The following is a 21994-nucleotide window of genomic DNA, read 5'->3' as shown; positions in this document are numbered from 1 at the left end:
AACTCCATGAGAACAGGTCTTTTCCCCCTCTTTTTTCTTTTTTCCACTGCCACCTCCTTAGTACTTAGAGCAGTGCCTTGCACGTGGACGGCACTTGACACAGCTTTGTTGAATGGATCATCTCCATTGCCCTGGACATTCCTCCAAGGCAGAGGTGTACACTGCAATCCGCGCAGAGAACACGGGAGGCAAATACGTGTTGAGTAGGTGAATGAGTCATCCGAACACCTTCCCCTTGTGCTCTGGAGACTTTCTCCGTGCGATCGCTGGCCTCTGGTGGGTGGGCGGGAAGTGGGTAGGTCCGGGCCAGTCTTGTTATCCAGTCCTCATTGCAGCTGCCGCCTCAGCAGCCGGGGTTCCACATGAGAAACCAATAACGGAATTACAGGCAGGCTCCCCCAACCAGCACGCACCCCCTCGGCCAGTTCACTGACAGCCTGCTGCAGTGTTGTAAAGCAAAGCCTGGGTCCAGGGAAATCGGTGGCGGAAATAGCCATTAAAGTTAAACATGACTGCCTGTCACAGGGAAGTAGCAACAACACGGGGCCCCCGTCGCCACCATCAAACCGCCTGTCAGCACCCAGGCGGCTGGGTTTCCCCGGGGCGCACCTTCCTGAGTGAGGGTCAGCGGATTGGCCGGGACAGGCAGGGCCCTGGCGTTCGGCGGGGCCTGTCAGCTGAAATCCAGAGGTGAAGCTGGTGTCACTTTGGAAACTGGGGCATGACAAGTACAGCCGGATAAAGACACGAGGAGAAAGACAGGGTGGGGGGAGCTGAGCTGGGGGAGGGAGCCGGTGGTGGGGCCCTCTGCTCCCGGGGCCTCACCCAGAAAGAAGCAGCTTCTCCTCTGCTTCATGTCAGCTCTGCTGTCGTTGGAGAGTCGGCGAGATTTCAGACAGATTCGCGCCCCTTTGGGAAGCCGGAATGCCTTGGCAGACAATTTGAGGCCTTGATTTGATTGATAAATCCTTTGTGACAGGAGGGGATGAAAGAGGCCCCCAGTTTGGTACATATAAATAGGAAATTAGCTGGCAAAGTTGTCAAAGATAATTAACTTTCCGATTCTGCGGGTCTATTCAGGTTGACATCCTGAAATTATTTAGAAATGCACATGTCAACGCTCTGACAGAATTTGGGGCTGATCAGATAAACAGATTTGGAGATCTTTGATAGTAAGATGATGTAAGTGCTTAGCTGGTGCTTTATCACGGCGGGCTTCTGTTCGCCGCAGCGCATGTTGCAAGGGGCAGAGTTTGGTCGGGCGTGTGTGTGGTGGGAGAGTGTGGGGGTGGAGACTGAAGAGGAGGCACAAGCCACGGCCCATTTGCCTCTTTCTTCTTTTACTCTCAGTGAGTTGGGAAATTCCTAACCCTCAGTTCAACCACGATTAACCGAGGACTCAATCCGAGGACTCCTCTCCAAGCTTCAAGCTCTGGTAGGAAAGCGTGCATTCTGAAAGATTCAGCAGCAGACACTGCTGCTCTGTCAAGCCCAGTTGTGGCCAAGCGCGTGCAGTGTACAAAGTCAGGTAGCATCACTGTTGTTTCTCACTCCTTATGATGTGGGGTGAACCACTGGGTCTGACCCTCTCTTAAGAGTGGAGGATGCACCCTTCAGCATTCCCATGTTGTTATTGGAAATGGTCTCTTTGAAAACAACAGATCAGTTTGGAGCCAGATTCTTCCAATGAAGAAACATCTGTCCTCCAAGTGGATGGAGATGGATGAGAACTAACATTTACTGAGCATCTACTATGTGACAGCAGCCAAGCTGGACACAATACTGTGTGATTTGCTTACTTTAACCTCTGTGGTTTCCATGTGAGATATGTCTTTCTCATTTGGTTGGTGAGAAACACATACTCAGAGAGGTTGAACCAGTTACTGGAGGAAACCCAGCTATCAAAGAAGTGAAATTTGGATTTGAATTCTCTTATCTTCCCTCCAACACTGTTTTCTGGTCAGTAGAATCAGACTCTTGGATGGAAGGGGGTTTGGAGAGCATCTAGTTCCACATTCAGCAACCCATGACCCCAATCCAGCCTGCTTCCTGTTTTTGAATGGCCCACAAACTAATGATGTTTTTATGTTTTTAAAAGGTTAGGGGGAAAATCAGAAGAAATATTTCATGATATGTGAAAACAACATGAAATTCAAATTTGAATGTCCACAAATAAAGTTTTATTGGAACACAACCTCACTCATTCATTTACATATTATAAACAGGTGCTTTTGTGCTGTAATGGCAGAGTCGCTACAGAGACTGTATGGTTTTCAAAACTGAAAATTTACTCTTGGTCCTTTCCAGAAAACACGTGGTGTTCCCTGGTTTCATTCCCCTTCTCAGTGAGAGCTTTTGCAGCTCTGAACATAATAAGCACAGGTGAAACTCTCAATAGGCACTATCGAATTTACTTAACTACTCAACATAGGTAACTATTATTCAGGTAAAGAACTGAGGTTCATAGAGTTTCTGGGAGCTGGTCAGTCCACGAAGGATTCACTGCCAAGCCTGCCTTATTTCACACTCAAAACACATACCCAGTATTTCCTCACTTTATTGCTATTTCACCATAGTTCCACATTTCCTGGATGTGGCTTTTCTGGGTAGGTGCTTGAAGATACAATGGTGTTACCACTGTGGCGGGCAGAATAATGGCCCCCAAAGATGCCCCCACCTTAATTCCCACAACTGCGAATATGTAACCTTTTGTGGCAAAAGGGGCTTTGCGGGTAGGATTAAGGGCCTTGAAATGTGCAGATGATTCTGGCTTATCCAGAAGGGCATGAAGACAAGGGTGCTCACCAGAGGGAGGCAAGAAAGTCAAAGAAGGAGAAAGAGGAAGGAGGACAAAAGGTTGGAGTGATGCGGCTCCACAAGCCAAGGAATACCAGTGACCTCCAGAAGCTGAAAAAGACAAAGGAATGGATTCCGACCTCCAGAGCTGCAAAAGACTAAATCTGTGTTGCTAGAAGATGCTGTGTTTACAGTAGTAATTTGTTACAGCAGCCAAGGAAACTAATACATACACACCAGCTCCTTGTCTTTAAGTTGCTCAGTGTGCTAACAGGCTGAGCCATAAATGGAAGTAGATTTCAAAGGAAAACCTATGCTGCAATGTTAACAATAAAATGAAGCAATGCATGGGGGTGGGGGTCAGCCTCAAAGGCCTTCCTAAAGGAGGGGTTAGAGGACTTGCAATTTGCAAAGCTGAGTTCTAAAGGAGGTTCTTTCTTCACTCCAGTTTCTGAGGCTGGATCCTGTCATCTTCCAGGATCAGCCACAGAATCTAAGAAAACCAAAGGGAAGAATCCAAGGAAACTTCCCTCCACATCTGACATGCTCCAGTGTCCACAACTTGCACCACACACCTCAGCTTTGTGGCACCTGAGCTGCAGCTGTGACACCGTGCTGCTTGGCGAGTCTGCTCGTGGTTATGGAGGAGCTGGGCTTTGCAAAAGGGGAATCACCATCTTGTCTGCATTTTATTAGCATTGTGACCATTTGCAAATTAATCTGGAAGGCAATATAATTTACCTCTTGTATAGAATTCAGTTTTGATTACTGCCATGTCACTGAAGTTCCAGCTTTCACGAAAGCTCTTATTATGAGAAATTAAGATACCTTTCTCCCTCATCCAAATAAAATAAGCATATGGCTGTGGGACGTGATCAAATTAAAAAAGATCATTTAATCCAGAGATGATAATTATTTGAATGAAAGTGGAGAGGAGAAACTCCATCTAGGGTTTGAATGTTGACATGAAATTTTGAAGTGTGTTTTCACTCATCACTGACTTTTAATAGCACCTTGTACAGGGTAATTTGGTGCATAAGCCTTGTTTGTATGGTTGGTTATTTCAGAGCTGTGCTGGATTGTAAACCGGAGCCATTGACCACTGCGGTGTCCCAATGTGTTCGAGTGGGTGTTCCGGAGCAGCATTTGACCACATGTGGCTATGAGGCGTCTCATTCTGTAGTGCTTTCCCGAATGGCTTTGTTTTCTTCGATCAGGCTTTGTTCACGATGTCATTTGGGAAGACAGCAGAGAAGGAGGCTGCCGTGGGTGGGCCTCATATGTGCCCCCTCTGTCCGTCCTCTGTAGGTCCTGTCTACGTGTTTGAGGCATGGCTTACAGACTTGAGGGGGTGGCCCTGATTTTCAAGTGCTGCACTGTGTGTGTGCCCTGAGTTTTGTTTCAACAATTAAGGCCGCTATCACATATGCCCTTGGAACTTAACACTGTGGGCACAGCCTGCGAGATTTCCAGCTGCCAGTCCTTGTAAGTTTGTAGTGCTTTTCCTGGCCACTCAAGCCCACTCTGCCTGTGTTTTGAAGCAAGCTGGAAATGTTTAGGAATTAGTAGCCCTCGATCAGTAACTCGTGTGAGTTGGTGGAGAGAGAGAGAGAGACATACATCTCCGAGGCGGGTGTGCAGCAGGTTGTCAGCCATGTGGCTGTTCTCCTCTGCTCCTAGTGTTCCCCAGAGAGAGCCCTAGGTGGGAGCCAGCATGCAGAACCACACTTTTCCAGTTTCTGCCCCTTTCCTCCCTCGCTTTTCCACTTCCTTGCTGGTTTGTCCTGAAATTGCCTTCCAAGTAAACCACTTGCACCCGAATACTTGTCTGGTGTCCTTTTGGGGAAATCAAATGAAAACATTATGCCAACAAGTTCATTCATTTGCTTATTCATGAAACACTTGTTGGGAGCCTGTTCAGAGCAGGGGGCTGAGAGCCAGGTAAGTCCCCCGCCTGGAGGAGCACAGACCCCTGTGGGTAGACAGATGTTGAACAAGCAAACAGACATGGAAAGAGGAGTTTCTGGTTGCCCATAAGAGTCCTGCTGGAAATCATTTATAAAATCATTAATAAGCAGTGAGTTACCAGTTAGAAAATTAGTGTGAGATCTTTTGATTCAGTGAAGAAAATGGGAATTGGTTTATTAACCTAATTGCTCTTTAACTCACTATGTTTCCTGTTCAATAAAAGTATTAACACATTGTAATCAGCCTGCCTCGTCAAGGTGGAGCCAAGCTTTTTCTCTGCTCCATTTCTGTTTGCTTGGCTTAAAAGGCTCAATACCTTGGGCGTGTGGGTGGGGCGCCCTACAGACGAGAGGGCTGACCGCACTTCAGCAGAGACCAAACACAGTGGGACGGTGGTACGGTGCTTATCTCAGTTCTGGCTGCCGAACATTGGAAATAAAAATCCCCCCTCCGCTGACGCTCCTTAGGATTTGCTTAATTAGAGAAAAGCTTTGCCCATCAACCACAGATGGTGAAAGTGGTTCAATAATCTCTTAACAGCCCTTATCAGTTGCCAATAGAAAGAGAAGGGAGAGGGGTGACTGTAAACAGGAGGAATATGTTTATTACTCTCTAAACCCCCCACCTACTATCGATAAGTGATTTAGTCCCTTCTAAGCTTGTTTAGCTGAAGAAATGGCCAAGGCTCCCAAGGAAAGCCTTTGTCTGGAGTAATGGGATGTAGTGAGGAGGAGTGGGTAGGGTGGAAGGCCCATTAAAGCCTGGAATACTTGCTGCATTCATCTTAGCAATTCTGTCTGGATTCACTATGAATTTAATATTAAGAATATTGACTTCAGTAGTGGAGTCAAATCAACCCAGCCGACTTTAATATTTTGATTGATATACTCTATCAACTGACTCAAGCAATAATCATGGAGCACCTACGAATGCTGAGAACAGATGATATAGCCGTGAACGCAACAGAAAAGGTCCCTACTCCTTTGGAGCTTCAGTCTAGTGGGGGTTACAAACAAACAAACAAACAAACCCCCAAACCTCAGGTCTGTGCCTGTATTACTATGGTGGTGCTGCCACACAGCGAAGTGATAGAGCCTGGAGGGATGGGGTCTTTGGAGAGGGTAGTCGGGGAAGGCGCCCTGAGGAGGTGGCAGTCAGCCGAAACCTGAATATGAAGGATGACACCATGCAAAGATGTGGGAGAAGAGCTTTTCAGAAAAGAGGAAGTGCAGATCCAAAGGTCCCAAGACAGGAATAGACTCAGTGCATTGAGAAAACAGAAAAAAAGCCGCATGGCTAGAGCTGAGGAGCCGAGAGGGAGAGAGCAGGGGATGCTGGTGCAGTAGGCAGGGCAAGGATTGTGCACTAAAATGCGTCAGAAATCACTGGAAGGTTTCCATCAGACTCGTGATTTCATCTGCTATTCTTTTTTTAAAAAGTCATTCTGGCTACTTTAGGAGAGCAAGACTGGCACCAAGAGCACCTGTCAAGGAGCCATGGCAGCTCTTGGGCAGGAAACGGTGGGGTCTGGCATCAGGCAGGGGGCTGTGGAGGGAGCACTGATGGATTTGGGAGGGGCTTTGGGGGCAATAAGATAGGACTTGCTGGGGAGTCAGATGTCAGGAGGGAAACACAGGGAATAAGGATAGCTCTTGGGCAGGGGGCTACAATGACAGGGGTGTGCCATTTCCTGGGAGGAAGGTCACTAAGAGAGATGCTGACTTCAAAAACAAATTAATAGTTTTGTTTTAGCCTTGGATTTTAGACATTCAAGTGTAGAAGTCATATGGGGAGTTTTGTCTATAGTAAGCCCTCACTTAACATTGTCGATAGGTTCTGTGACTTCAAGAGAAATACGTATAGCAAAATCAATTTACCACAGGCTAATGGGTATAGGCAAGAGTTAAGGTAGTAAGGCATCTCATCCATGTTATAACAAAATGATGTTGAATAAAATTGTTCTTCGAGGACCTGCTGTGTCATTCTAGACTAGTTGTTATTCTATTCTAATAGTTTAATGATAAATATTTGAAACTCAAACTTGTTAAAATGACTTTCTAGCTAGATAAGGTCCAAATCCTTCCTCGTGTGATACTAATTTTTGTTCTTTGAGTCTTCAGAGTAATACCAAATTCCATGTATGTTTCTTATGTACCATACTTACAATAAACTTTCAATGTTGACTTGAAAAGGATATAATCTTGAATTCCTTCCAGGCACTTTGTACTCATATTGGTTATAAGTCTCACAGCAATCCTTTGAAGTTGGTACTTGTATCATTGCAATTATGTTTGGCTTTGCATGACAGAAAAGTCTCCAATAGTGATTTAAACACACAAGGTTTATTCTCACAAGTAAAAGAATAACTGAAGTCAAGCAATTCAAGGTTGATATGGTAGCTTCATGATATCACCAAGGGACACAGAGCAGCAGCCTTGCTGTTCTGCTATTTTTAGTTATGTCACCTCAAGGTCCAAAATGGCTGCTCAAGCTCCAGCCATTATGTATACATTCCTGGTGGCAAGAAAGTAGAAATAGAAGCCCATATACCCCTTCTTCTTAAAGGTAATTTTTGGAAGTTTGCTACCATACTTCTGCCCATAGCTCATTATCATGTGGCTACATCTAGCTTCAGGGGAGGCTGGGAAATAGTCTGTTATCAGAGTAACATTTACTAAGAGAGAAAGAGACAGTGGATATTAGCAGGCATCCAGCAACTTCCTGTCAGTCCTAGTGTGCCTACTTACCCAAGACCACATAAACTTAAAACAGACAGGGAGGACCAAGATTTCACTTTTACTATTATTTTATCTCTTACTTTCTGACTTTCCTATTCTCAGCTCTTCTGTTATCTTCACAGTTGAGAAAATGGCTAGTTTTTCCTCAAACACCATCTCAGAACTATTTATTTTCCATTTTTAGAGGTAGGACCCTTCCCTCAGTTCCGCAAAGTGTTAGGGGGAACAGAAGAAAGAGAGAGAGTACTGATTTCAACATTGCAGTGCAATCTCTCCCAGCTTCCATAAATCAGCAGGTTTTCAGGAGGCGGTAAGGAGAGTGCCATCCGATTTCTACACCTGATTCACAATAAAATCTGCACAGGGGCTTCTGGGGCGTTTATTTCCCCAAAAGGCTGAGGCAGCAGGAACCATCTATTATGTCGGGGGAGAAAGATTCACCCATTTAGAAGTAACTGGTGATGCCAGTGTGGACCATTTTAGCTGTCAATATTCATTTTTAATATAGCCTAGTGGAACACGTCCATGCACATGTCCTGAGATGCTCAGAGGGGATCCCCCATGACTTTTCAGCTGTAAACCAAGGCTTTGTTTAAAAACAAGAGCACATTGTGACTGGACCTCAGATCTCTTGCATCGGCTGGGGTGCGTGGCTTTATGAGGTCTGACAGCAGCAGAGGTCCAACAGGGCAGAGTTGGGTATTTGTGATAGAGAAGTGAAGGCCTGAAAATCCTGAACTATTTCCTATTGGCCCTTTACAGAAAAAAAAGTTGCCTTCCCACCTGTGGCTCAGTGGTTTAGAGAGTGCCGAGGGGTGGGGTTGCCTAGACCCAGGTTAACTCCTGTTGCCCTGGGTAGCGAGACATGGGAGGGTTTTAAAGATGACAGCAGAGCAGTCAGTCCCTCTCTGTGGGGACAAGGGCTCTGGCTGCAGTGTGGGCATATGGAAAGCATGAGACCAGAGCGGGAGACCTTTTGTAGCAATAGCCCAGAGGAGAGGTGCTAAAGGTTGAACTATAGCATTTACCTGCTTTTGAGCTCTGCATTGCCTCTCAACACACTCAGTTCCAGTCCGAATAGAAGTGCAAAGAAAACGCCTCCAGCGGTTCATCTGCACTTGACCACGAGCTGCTGGGTTCCACATAGATATTGTCAAATCAGCCCCTCTAAGGCTCTTCACTGGCAACACAGAGAGCTCTCTAATCAGGGAATTCGCCCATAGGATTCTGCTTTGTGTTGTGCTGGCTTTAAAAAGATCTAAACCAAAAAAAAAATTGAAAAAAAAAAATCTAAAACCCTGTGGGGTTCACAGAGCTAGTCAAAAAGTAAGAGCTTATTGTTGGCATTTGGAACAACCACTGCCTTTGAAATGGGGGGTCTCAGCAGTCCTGCATCGGGACAAAATTATGATGCACTGAGATCCAGCTACTCAGCCTCTGTGCCACAGCACCAGCGTTGTCTCGTGCTGGGAGGGAGCAAGAAACCAGGAGAGAAGAGCAACGTGTACCCCCAGTTCTGCTCCCCTGGGAATCCCTTCTTGCCACTCACCATGTCAGGGTATAGGGCTACATTTGGAGATGTGATAGTGGATAGACGTGATTACTTCCACATTTACCTGCAATATTTTACCTCGTTTGAAAGGACTTGTGCTATTATTTACCATAAGCAATGCCTGGGGGAAAAGGCTTGGCCCTTGCTGGCAGCCGTGAGGTTCAAGAATGTTTCAGGAGACGATAAGAGACGGGAAGAGCCATTAGGGAAAATTGCTCTGAGCATGCTGCAGTATGGATGAACCTCGGAAACACTGAACTAAGTGAAAGAAGGCAGTCACCAAAGACCACAGATTTATGATTCCACTGATGTGAAATGTCCAGAATAGACAAATCCATAGAGACAGGAGGCAGATTAGTAGTTGCCCATGGCTGAAGGGATGGGGAATGGGGAGTGAGCACTTACCTGATACTGCGTTTTACTTCGGAGTGATGGAAATAGTTTGGAACTAAATAGAGTTGCAGAGGATGGTGAATATACTAAATGCCACTGAACTGTTTACTTTAAAATGGTTAATTTTATGTTATATGAATTTCACCTCAATACATTATTTCAAAAAAGAAGAGGAAGAGATAAAGGAAGAGGAGGAAGGAGGAAGAGGAGGAGGAGGAGGAGGAAGGACACGGTCCTTGAAGGTCTATGTGGGAAGGTCTAAACTTCCTCTTGTGGGATTCCAAGAGACCATCTTCATCCAAATGGCCATATGGAACTTCTTTCCTTGCCCGGGCTGCTGAGCTACATACAGAAATTCACAGCCACACATGCAGCCTTGTATCCAGGAGAATGCACATCCCTGTTTGCTAAGTTTTAATCATGCAAATATTTGCATTCAAGTGTCCTACTGGGCAAAATGCCAGTCTTAGGTGGGGCATTCCTTATAAATGCCAAGAGGCCTTCTGATCATAGCCATATGCCTATCTTTAGCTGGGCTGCTGCAGGCTTTGACCTCCTGCCCTGGGATGGACTCCCTTCTCACACATGGTTCAGAGTTTGGTTGCTGCTAGCAACCTCTCCTTATTCTTTGATCATTCAGGTTTTATCCAGGAGACCTGAAGACAGAGGAGGCTTATATGGAGGCCAGAATCTGGAGACTGATTTCTTTTGTCATCACTTGACAAGTCATGCAACTTTTCCAAATATCCAAATGAAAACAAACTTCTCCCCTTCCTTTCTCCACCCCTTTATTCTAATTCCATTCTTGGACCTGGCTGAAAGGGAGCATATAGGCCCAAGTCTTGGCTGAAATGCTGTGAATATTGTTTGGTTTATTGATTCATTGAATAAATGTTTATTCAACACACAATTTGTGCCAGGGATTATGCTAGGTGTTGGAGTATGAGGTGAAGCACTTGAACATGGTCACTGCCCTCCCAAAGCTTATCATATACTAGGGATGAGCATTAAATAAGGAATCACCATCAGACAGTGTTGTGAATGCAGTGGTAGAAATCAGACTGTGCTACAGGAACATAAAACAGAGGCATTTCCCTGGTGAGGAGTGGTCTGGGAAGACTTCCTGGAAGAGTTACCATGTGAGTTGAGACCTGAAGAATGGAGAGGAATGAGCTGTTGAAGAGTGTTACAGGCTGCTGGAACAGCACATGCAAAGGCTCAGAGGTGAGAGATAACATGGCACATTCAAGGGAGTGGGATGGGGTCAGTGTGGCTAAAGTGGATGGAGAGTTTTATTGGGTTAGAAGGGATAATAAGGAAGGAGAAAAGTGAGAAACAAGGCTGGAAGAAGTAGCTACGTCTGACATCCACGATGTCTTCCTGACCCTGGGGCACTGGGAGAGAGACCCTTCTCTGCTATTTTGTTAGTAGGGATGGAATCACAGGGTACCTCTGAATTCCAGCACCCCAAAACTTAAGAGCAAGTCCTTGCTACTCTGAACCTTGGTGCTTTTATCTACACAGACATCATTGGCCTGGCCACACATGAAGACGGGAGAGTTGGAGGTGGAGCGCCAGGTTCACTGTTCCTATGTAGTCAAGGCTCCCTCTGGAGATGCTGATGCTGTGGCTGTTGCCTGGACCTTGACTGCAGCCCCTCTGGCTCCAGCTGGCAGACAAGCAGCCTGAAAGGCCGGCCAGTGAGCAGCAGGGGGAACATCTAGCTGCACTCAGCTACAGACACAACACCTGTCATTTTTTTCCTGACCTCCTCAGTGGAGAAAAGGGCTTTGGCACCAACAGATGTAGATTCAGCTCTTTATTCTGTTGTCTGCACATTTTGTTCACTCGTTCACTCACTTTGATGTTCATTGTTGTGCACGAGGATGGCTTCAGCATCAGGGAGATAGCTAGGCACGGTGAGCCAGACAAATGCAACCCTTACCCTCGGAGACCTTACCATGGTGTAATTAAGAAGAGGGAAAATAAACAAAAAAGACTACAATGATCGCACTTGTCAGAGGAGCGAGCAAGGACTAGCAGAATATTATCAGGGCTCCTTAAGCATGATGCAAGTTTACAGTGCGAATCTTGGCTCTACTGGTGGTCAGTTGGGAAAGTTCTGAGGCCCTTCTATATGCCTTAGTTTCCTCATCTGCAAAATGTGAAGATTAGGACAAACCCAAGTGGGAAATGGTTTTAAACTTCACTACATCACTTGGAGAAATCTTAAAAATCCCAGTCCTCTGATTATACTGATAGCAACTCAATCGGGATCTCTAGGGCTGGCGCCCTGGCACTAAAATTTCTTCAGAGATCCCTGGTGATTCCAATGCGCAGCTGAGTTTGGGAGCAAAGCTCCAGCCCAGCACTTCTCACACTTTAGTGTAGCAATAAATCACCTGGTGTCTTGGGACATGCAGGCTGTGATTCATTAGCTCTGGGATGGGGTTGCAGTGTTTACATTTCTAACAAGGCCTTGGATAGTGGTTCTCAGCTGGGGTAGTTTGCTCCCCCGGGGACATCTTTGGTTGTCAGAACTGGAGGTGGATCATGGTGCTGTTAGCAGCTAGTGGGTGCAGGCCTGCAATGCTGCTCCCACCAGAAAGAGTTTTCTGTTCCCCCAACATGAATAGTGCCAAAATTGAGAAACGCTTTTCTAGAAGAAGCTGATGCTGCTGGCCCACTGACCACACTCTGAGAAGCAACAGGATCCCCATCTCTAGCTTTGCCAGCATGTCCCTGGGTTAAGCTATTTAAATGAAATCGAGGATTTGTCACAAAGCAATCAGACAAAAATTAGCAACGCTCCAATTTTTATACCTTGTTGGGGTTTTGGTGGAAGGCACGAAGGATTTCACCAGCCCCAGTCATTGGCATTAAAGAAGTGGCTGTTTGAATGTTTGTAAGGATGGGACATTCAGAAACCAAAGGAACGCTTCCACATTTCCACAGGGTTTCAGCAGCAAAGACAAAAGAACTGAAGAAGGCGAGCGCATGAATTATTAACAGGCCCGGGTGTGAAAAGTGTAGTGCAAGCCTTTTTAACACTGTTTGAGATCAGGATGAGGAAAAATGGGCAGAGACTTAATTGTTTCATTGACTTTTGCAGAGGAAACCCGGAGTCATCAAATCTACACACAGAGGGCGGAGGAAGAATTCACACACAACACTTTCTTCCTTTGCTTTATTTTTTTCTTCAAGATTAATTTGTAATTTATAGCTCTAATGACCTGCCCGGTGATGGGGTTGAGATCTGGGTATGGGATTCATAACACAGCCATCCTTCCACTCCCTTTGCCCTACTTGAAGCCCTCGTCATTTCTCATCCGGATGAATTGTAGTGGGCCCCCCGTCGGTTTTCTTGTTTACTCATCAGACTTCCCTTCGGAGCATCATCACCACATTGTGGCCCATGGAGGCTTTCTCAGAGGAACATCGGATCACCCGGCCCGGGGGATACTCTTCGGTGGTGCCTCGTTGCTGTGGTCAGTTAAGCTTCCTAGGGCTGCACTATTCCCTAGACTGATGGACCTCTAAGCATGGTCCACGGGCCCTTGTGGGTCCCCTAGACTCTTGCAGGGAGTCCATGAGGTCAAAACTATTCTCATGATACCAAAGCATAATTTGCATTTTTAGCTGTGTTGACAGTTGTTCCAGTGGTTAAAAAAAAAGCCATGATGGATGAACATGCTGGCACCCGCACAGGAATCAAAGCAGCGGCACCCACTTGCACAAGTTGTCATTTTATTCTTCACTCCCAGGCTCTTGCGATAAAAAACAAGCAAATAAATAAAGCCATTTTTTCTTAAGAATGTGCTTGATAAAGCAGGAAAAATTACTAATCCCATTAAATCTCCACCCTTGAAGACATATTTCTTAACACTTCGTGTGATGAAAGGGGAAGGACTCGAAAACACTTCAGCCACCCAGCGAAGGACGGCAGCGGCCCCGGAGAAGCGCGCGTGGGTGGCCTCGGTCGCGAGCTCACTAGCCACTTGTGTCCGTGCAGCACCGTTTCTGCTTGGCACTGCAGCTCACAAATTATAATTACCCAGACCTGGGTATTTGGCAGACAGCTTCCTGAAAATGAATAAGGTGAGCCCGTCACTTCAAGGAAAATGACTGACCGTATGTGTTGCCAAAGCTAAACTTCAAGCTTTCAAGCGAAAATTAGACTTTTGGAACATTTGTATCTCTAACAGTGAGCTTGACAGCTTCCCAGTACTTGAATAATTTTGGGATGAGGTTGGTGGTAGGAACAAATGTGCATTTGTAAAATATCGTATCAATGAAATGTGAAAATATTGGAAAAAAATCTGCCTAACTCAGGGAATCTATATTTTCCAAATGAGTCATCGTGCATGTGCAGAATCAACCAATGGATTTTAACTGGAAAGGATACCAAAAATTTACTGATATAGTTTCAGATTCTACATTTGAACTAACCTTTAAGCAATACTCCTTGTTGAACTTTGGTGTAGTATCAAACAATAACTGATAACACTTCAACCAAAAAATAAATGATAACAGACTGAATGTTATCTAATAACTGAAGTAGATGTGAGATTCTAATTGCAGCTTATTAAACCAGCTATTAAAGGGATTTGCAAAAAAAAAAGTTAAACAAGGCTACTGTTCTCACTAAATTTTTTTTTTGTCTTGAAAAGTATGGCTATTTTTAAATAAAATGAATTTATGTGGACAGGTAATGGATTTAGTATTGTTATTTAAGTGAGTGAATAGAGAAATCTTTAAAAGTTTTGTCAGTTTGAATTTCTAAAATGTGGACATCGATAGCCATAGCTCACATAAACAGCAGTTCACTGGGGACCTCAACAAACCGTGAGTGCGTGATGGGTCCTAGGACCAAAAACTTGAGGATGGACACCCTAGACCTTCACTGTCACCTCTGTGATCTTCTCTGGGCTCAGAGGGATGTGCTACCCTTGTTTTCGACCTGCAAATGTGCACCACCCCCGAGAGCACTGCCTTTCGGAGAGTGCTCACGTTACATCATCAGCTGAAGTTTCGCGGGGCTAAGGACTTTGGGATTTTGAAGGCTTAATGACTTGCAGCATGGAAAGCCGTGCTGTGAAAAATAATACCAAACAGCTGGAGAGAATCGAATGCCCACTGAGAGCTGCCCTTGGAGGTGTCAGTCTTTCATCCTGCACTCGCGGAACCAGTACCCGTCAACCTTCCATTAGGGGGGACCTAGGCTGGGCCACATGTGGGTTATCCACACAGTCCTGCCACAAAGGGCACTCATGAATGGCGGACCGGATGTATGGGGTTGCCTCCTCAGACTGGGCTGCATCTTCTTTCTCAGGGATGGCCCATCAGTCACCATCAAGGTTCAGACAGACTGGTGGCTAATGAGAAAGTGGGCCTGTCCACAAGCCCGCCTCCTCAGGCCAGCAGGCGTTTTCAAGCCTCACCTAGCCTTCTCATGGGGTCAGCTGGGTTGGCCTGGGCCAGGTGGGCTCCCCAAGGAGTCTTGGCTAAAACATCTTCTTCTGAACGTCTGGAACCTCATGGTCACAGGCACCGTCTGCACCTCTTGAAAATGCGCCTCAGCCATTGGGTTTTGGATAATCTGGAATTTTCACTGCAAATGAAATATCTCTGCCCATTTCCTTTGACACCAATTCCCATTTTCACAGGTGATGGGTATGCTGGTAAGACAGACTTAAATGTGATGCTAGCATCTTGGACTTTTGGATCAATTGTAGCACCTAAATTTTGCTACTCACCCTCTTGTTCTCAAGTCTCCTGAGTCAAGGGAGCTGTGAAAACAAGGGCAACACTACATGGAGAATAAGGAAGGGTTTCTCAGTCTCTGCACCATTGATATTTGGAGCTGGACAATTCTTTGTTGCGGTGGGGGGGTCATCTTGTACTTGTAGGATGTTTAGGAGCCCTGACCTCTACCCACTAAATGGTAGTAGAATCTCCCTGCAAAGTCATAACAACTGAACATGTCTCCAGACATTGACAAACATGCTCTTTGAGGTGGAGAACTACTGCCCTAGGGTCCCTGTAGGGTCTATGCCCCCAGGCACAGTGATTGTGGACACACAGCCCAGTGAGGATCTTCCACTCTGGACAAGCAGCTTAGAAAGGTATCCTTCGGTGGAAGCAGCTTGGGAAAAGGGGTAGGCAAGGGGTCTGAGGCTCTTGCTCCATGCTTCCCCCACAGAAATAAAGTTGGCACCTCTCTTCTCCCCCTTTCTCGTGCAAAGAGAAGCAGAAATTCAACCTCTCATCTCCCCAGTTCCCATAAGGAAGATGGAGATGAATGTGGTGGAGATGACAAGATTCAGCGCTATAACGTGTGGTTTATCTGCAGGTAACCCACGTACAGTTCCAAGTAGTGTCCATCAGTCAGGGCTCGATTGGCAGCCCATCTCCAGAAAGTACTTTCTGGCTGCCCTATCTCATATAGTTTCTCTCCGAAACCTTTCAGCATTTGGTTAAAGATCATCTTGTGTTTTCCAAACATTTTGGCAGACTTTTTTGGTGCTTTGTTTCCACCCAATAGAAGTATTCAGATCTCTCCTTTATGTAACGCCTTTTATCATTAGATACAGGGAAGGTCTTTATTGGTTTGAATCCATCCCACCTCCATGGAGATGGCAGGGTGATGTCCTAGATAAGGGCTACACTGCTGATTCTAATGCAGACAATCTCCACAAGTGTCAGTTTCCCAAGAAAAGAGGAACTCAACTTAAAAGAGATTGGTAAGAAGGAAACATATTGTTGCCCAAAGACATGTGAGAGACCCATCAAGCAGCCATCAATTATAACTGCTTTGCCTCCGCTTACTAACTGAAATCTTTAGCAAATCACTTTATGACCCCGAGCCTTAGTGTCTCAATCTATAAAATGTACGTGTAATAATATATACATTAGAAAGCTTTCACAAAGATGACATAAGGACCATATGAAATAAAGACTGAGCCAGGAAGGGGCCCAGAAAAGAGGCTACCAAACCTCTATGGGCTGAATTTTAAATAATAGCTTTATTGATACATTACTCATAAAATTCAACATTTTGAACCAGATTTTATTTTTTTAGAGTAGTTTTAGGTTCACAGTAAAATTGGGCAGAGGCTGTAAGGATTTCCCCTGCACCTGTCCCCACACAGGTCCGACCTCCGCCTCATCAGCAGCTCCCACCAGATCAATAGATTTGTTGCAATCCATGAACCTACATTATCAGCACATCATATTACCGATGCCCATACAATACATTAGGGTTCACAACTGATGTGCACTCTATGGGTTTGGACAAATGCATAATGACATGGGCCCACCATTACAGTATCATACAGAGTAGTTTCACTGCTCTAAAAATCCTCTGTGCTCAAATTTACCATTTTAAAGTATACAATAGAGTGTTTTTTTCTTTTTTCTTTTTTTAAAGTAAGTTAACTTTTTTGAAAATTTTATTTATTTATTTTTTAGAGAGGGAAGAGAGGGAGAAAGAGAGAGAGAAACATCAATGTATGGTTGCTGGGGGCCGTGGCCTGCAACCCAGGCATGTGCCCTGACTGGGAATTGAACCTGCAACACTTTGGTTCGCAGCCTGTGCTCAATCCATTGACCTACGCCAGCCAGGGCTTTAGAGTGTTTTTTTTCTCTTAGTTTACAAACACAGTCAAGCAACCATCATTACTCTCTAATTTCAGGTCATTTTTACGATTCCTAAAGAGAAACTCCTACCTCTAAGCAGTCTCAGTTCTTTTTTCTGTAAGTCCCTGACATGTGCTGATCTGCTTTCTGTCTCTGGATGTTTCTATCCCGGAGGCTCCATATAAACAGAATCATAATATGTGGCTTTTCGTGACTGGCTTATTTCATTTCATATAAAGTTTTCAAGATTCATCCATATTGTAGCAGGTATCAGTTTTGTATGCTTTTTCATTGCCAAATACTATTCCACAGTATGGCTAGAACACATTTTGTTTATTCATTTATTAGTTGATGTTTGAGGTTTTTAATTTTTTGGCTGTTATGAATAATGATATGATAGACATTCATTCACTGGTTTGTGAGTGGACCTATGTTTTTAGTTTTCTTAAACATATATGTACCTACAAGTGAAATTTCTGGGTCATGTGATGAATCCATATTTAATACTTCGAAGGCCTGCCAGGCTGTTTTCCACAGTGGCTGCCCCATTGTACAATTCCATCAGCGGCATTCTGATTTCTCTACGTCCCTGCCAGCGCTTGTTTTTGTTGGTCATTTATTCTTCCATTTATTCACTCACGAATTAACTACTTAGGACCAATGTATGCTAGAGACTGCAGTGTAATAGTGAGACAATCACACCAGAAGCTTATCTAGTTTTGGCAGAGACAGATAGTAGTCAAATTATAACACAAATAAAAGTAAACATGTAGTTGTGAGAATTACGAAGTGGGGAGTGGTGCATGGCGTGGTGAGATTGCATGCCAGGGTGGTTTGCCTTTGTCTGGGGCTTCGGTGAAGGAAGCTTCCCCTGGGGAGGGGGAGGGCAGTGATTGAGTTGAGATGTGCAAGCTGAACGGGAGTTTAGTAGGTATTTCATTATGAGCAATAGTGTTAATGTATCCATGCCTCAGTTCTTCCTTTATAATATGGGGCTAGCCGGGTCATATAACAGAGTGCTTTGGGGAACTCAATGAAAGCTATTGTTAGCCACAGATTAGATCCCTCCATTACTGGTTCTCTGGTTTCCAGCTGCAGTTTTCCTCCACCCTCCTTCACTCTCCAGGTGAGAGAGTCTTTAGAGACACATGTTGACGGTATTGAAGCTGTGGATGGTGTTGAGGTTGGTTGTGATTCAGTGGGTGCCTTTTCTGTGCCAGGTACTGTGCTAAGTAATTGACAGTATCTTAGTCATTCTTTATAATGACACCGCAGTAGAAAGGGGGCCTCATGAAATTAGAAAGGAGGGAAAAAATAAAAAAGACAATGGGAAGAAAAGGTACCAAGTTTATGTATGAAGGAGTTGGGTTTATGGTTGAAAAAAAATGATTCTAAGTCCAATATTTTGAAGTGCATGTTTAGAAAGCACCTGAAATAGGTACTTGGTTTCAGAAAATATATTTTATGCAATTTAATTCTGTTTATACTTAGAAGAGTATTTCATTTCGTGAATATAGAATGTAATCTCTTTTATTTCAAATTACTTCTCTGGTATCAAACTAAATGGTTTAGCTTAATCACATATAACAAACCTCCCTGTATGAGGGCCTGGATCCCAAATCTTGCTACAAATTAGTTTCTAGCCCAGGCAATAAATGGATACCTGGAGCAAATTCAAAAAGGGAGACCACTTTAATTAGTTTTGAAAGTGTCTCCAATCAGTTCCAGAATAGCTGTCACTGGATTTATGATGCGCCTTCCAAATTGTACCTCTTATTATATCCAGCTGAAGGGAGAGTGCTTCAGAGAAATTATGATTTCTTGAAACCTAAATATTTATCTCCCCAAATAAGTGGCCCTAGAAAATATGGGCAAGGCTGACGGAAAGCAAGCCAGCTCACCTTAGCCAAGCTGGCCAAGGAGCCTCTATCATTGTTTCCACTAAATTGCAAGGGTTCCAGGAGAAATAATCTAATCAAACCTTCCTTGGAACATTTCCATAAGTATAGCCCAACCCCACTCATCTGTCACTCAACAGTTGTGTCCGCTTTTACATTTATGCCCAAATGACAGCAACACAGGGCCCTACCTGAGCAGGAGCTGGCGCCGAGACCCACAGGTTAAATGACTTGCTGAATATTGCTGAGTTCTAAATGCTGTGAAACCCACTTCACTCCAATTCCAGTATTTTGAGCCCAAGGAACATCCTCAAAAGGAAATGTCAGCAATAGAAATTATGAGTGGTCATTTCATACATGATTCCTAGCGGTTTTGAAGTTGAATCACCTGCTAGTTTCTGTTGGATTCTCTTATCTTTATTTTCTCAGCCATGATGCCTGAGTGTAGCATGGATGTGAGACAGTACACAGACAGCGTGGCAGGGCGGAGAAGGCTCGGGGTTTGGAGTTGGAAAGGCAGCCCTACAGCCTGACATTGTACTTCTCAGCGGTGTGACTCTGGGCTTCACCACTCGGACCCTTAGTATCTTCTTCTGGGCAGGAAGTCGTGGTGAAGGTGAAGGGAGAAAATGCTTTGTGACTCCAAATTGCTATCCCTGTTACTACTTCTAAATCTAAGACTGTGATTCAATGTGGCACGAGAAGTCTGCAAGGTGTTTTCTGAGTTATTTGGAGATGCCACATCACATCAGAACGTCATGATGACACCTACCCTTGAGCGCTCGATAACCACTCTTTTCTTCTGGTGTGAATGGCATGCATAGTGATTGCAGGGAAGCTCAGACATCAGGGTTACAATTCTTCATATCGTCACAACGTGCAGGACGCTGTACCAAAGGCTTTGTGGGTATTATCTCACTGAGCACCAGCAAACCCATGTGATTGGTAGTGTTATAATCCTCACTTCACAGATGGAAACTGAGAAGAGATTGGTTCAGTCTGCTCAAGTCAGCCCTTCTAAATGATCATTTCCTTTCATCCCAACTTCTTTTCCCTTCCATCTGCTTGTTATCATCGAAGTGGTTTGCCGTGGGAGGTTATACTCTTTCTCCTGGGTGACTGTCATGTAACTTGAACCTGACTGACTGGAAGATGGTGTGACGGGCAGAACAATGCCTCCCACCAAAGGTGTCCACATTCTAATCTCAAGACCCAGGACTGTGTTACCTTACATGGCAAAAGGGACTTTGCACGTGTGGTAAAGGTAGAGACCTTGAGTTGGGAGGATTGTGTTAGACTGTGTGTGTGGCTCTAATGTAATTACAAGGGTTCAGTGTAATCCAAAAGCTGGGGAAGGAGACAGACTGACAGAGAGAGGCTGGAGTAATATATTCTGAAGATGAAACAAGAGATCAAAGCCAAGGAACGCAGGCACCGTTGGGAGCTAGGGAAGGCAAGGAAATGGATTGCCCCCTAAGCCTCCAGAGGAAGCCCCCAGGCCTGTTGACACTGCAATTTTAGTTCAGTGAGAGCCACTGGACTTCTGACCCCAAGAGCTGTAAGGCACTGGGTTGTAAGCCACTGAGCTTGTATTATTTTAAGCCGGAAAGTTTATGGAATTTGTTGTAGCAGCAATAAGAAACAAATACAGAGGATCAGACTGAATGATTTTCCATGGCAAACAATCCCACTAAAACACCACCAGAAATATTCAAGTAAGTATAGCTCTACTGTGGACTGTAGAGAACCATTCAGAATGCTCTCGGATGGGGAAGCCAGCTCCCGTGATGTCAAGGTCAGACAGCCAGAAAGTGCAGCTGCTGGCATCCAAACCCACATCTTTCTGACCATATCTGTCTCCTTTCTTCATAAATATGACCTGCATAGTGACCCACTCAAGGGCCCACAGCCGGTTGCCAGAAGTACTGGGCTGGGATGTGGTCCTCATTCTCCAAATCAGTTCCTCAAAAGCAACAGGAGATATCGGATGTGAGCACAAACTCATCACAGGATGGGGATGCCCAGCCTGGTCCTGCTGCCTCTTCCGTGTGACTCATGTCTGGCATCACCTGAGTGCGGTGCTCATTTATCACTGTGACTAAGCTGTTCATGCTCACGGTCCTGCGTTAGCTGATTAACTGGCATATAATAGAACTTGATGGGAAGCAATCACGAAGGAGGTAGTTAATGTTTGCAGAATGTCCTAGAACTGGACTTTGATTTCTTTTCACCACCACCCTTCATTGAGGGAGAGTCCTGATAGAAGGGTGGCTTTTGATGTAAACAAGGGCTGGGGTTACTCACCATTTGGGGCATATCCTGTACAATGTCATGTCTGCCCCCAGTGCTGAGATTGGGATGCAGCGATACGGCGGAGCTGTGTTTCTGGGGGAGGGAGGAAACTAAATGTGGGTGGGCACCTACTGTGTCGACCGAATTCTACCTAGTGCTTTCAGATTACTTCATTTTCACAATGGCACTGTGAAGTGATATGATCCCCTTTCCACATGAGGAAACTGAGGCACGAATCCAATGGGGAGCAGGACTAGAAGCAATGCTGGGGAGCTTAGAAATGTGGGGTTGATGGTGGAAAGACGAAGGTAATTCATACCCTTGGGTAATCAACAGGTATTTAATGTTCCCTGCTTCCGCTTATGAACAGGAGTCTTAAAATTCCATGATTGGCCAAAACATAGCACGTGGTTTGTTTGAACTGAAAAATGTCCCGAGTACAGCTGGTCTACATCTGTTTGTGTGGTGCCAAGTGAGACATTTGGGTTTGATGTGAACTATGCCAGCATAGGATCCAAAGACTTGAATTGTAGTTGAGCTATTAATTTTTAAAAAATTTTGGGCAAATTAGTTCCCCTCTCTGGACTTTCTTACCTCTTGAGGGAGCATAGGAGAGAAATAAGACAGGTTTTTAAGGCAGACAAACCTAGATTGAAATTCGGGTTTAGCCCAGAATTAACTGTGGCCTTAAGCAAGTCACTGACCCTCACTCCCCCTCG

Source organism: Phyllostomus discolor, chromosome 12 (assembly GCF_004126475.2).
Source record: "Phyllostomus discolor isolate MPI-MPIP mPhyDis1 chromosome 12, mPhyDis1.pri.v3, whole genome shotgun sequence".
Classification (NCBI taxonomy): Eukaryota; Metazoa; Chordata; class Mammalia; order Chiroptera; family Phyllostomidae; genus Phyllostomus; species Phyllostomus discolor.
Note: the sequence above shows the minus strand (reverse complement) of the source record.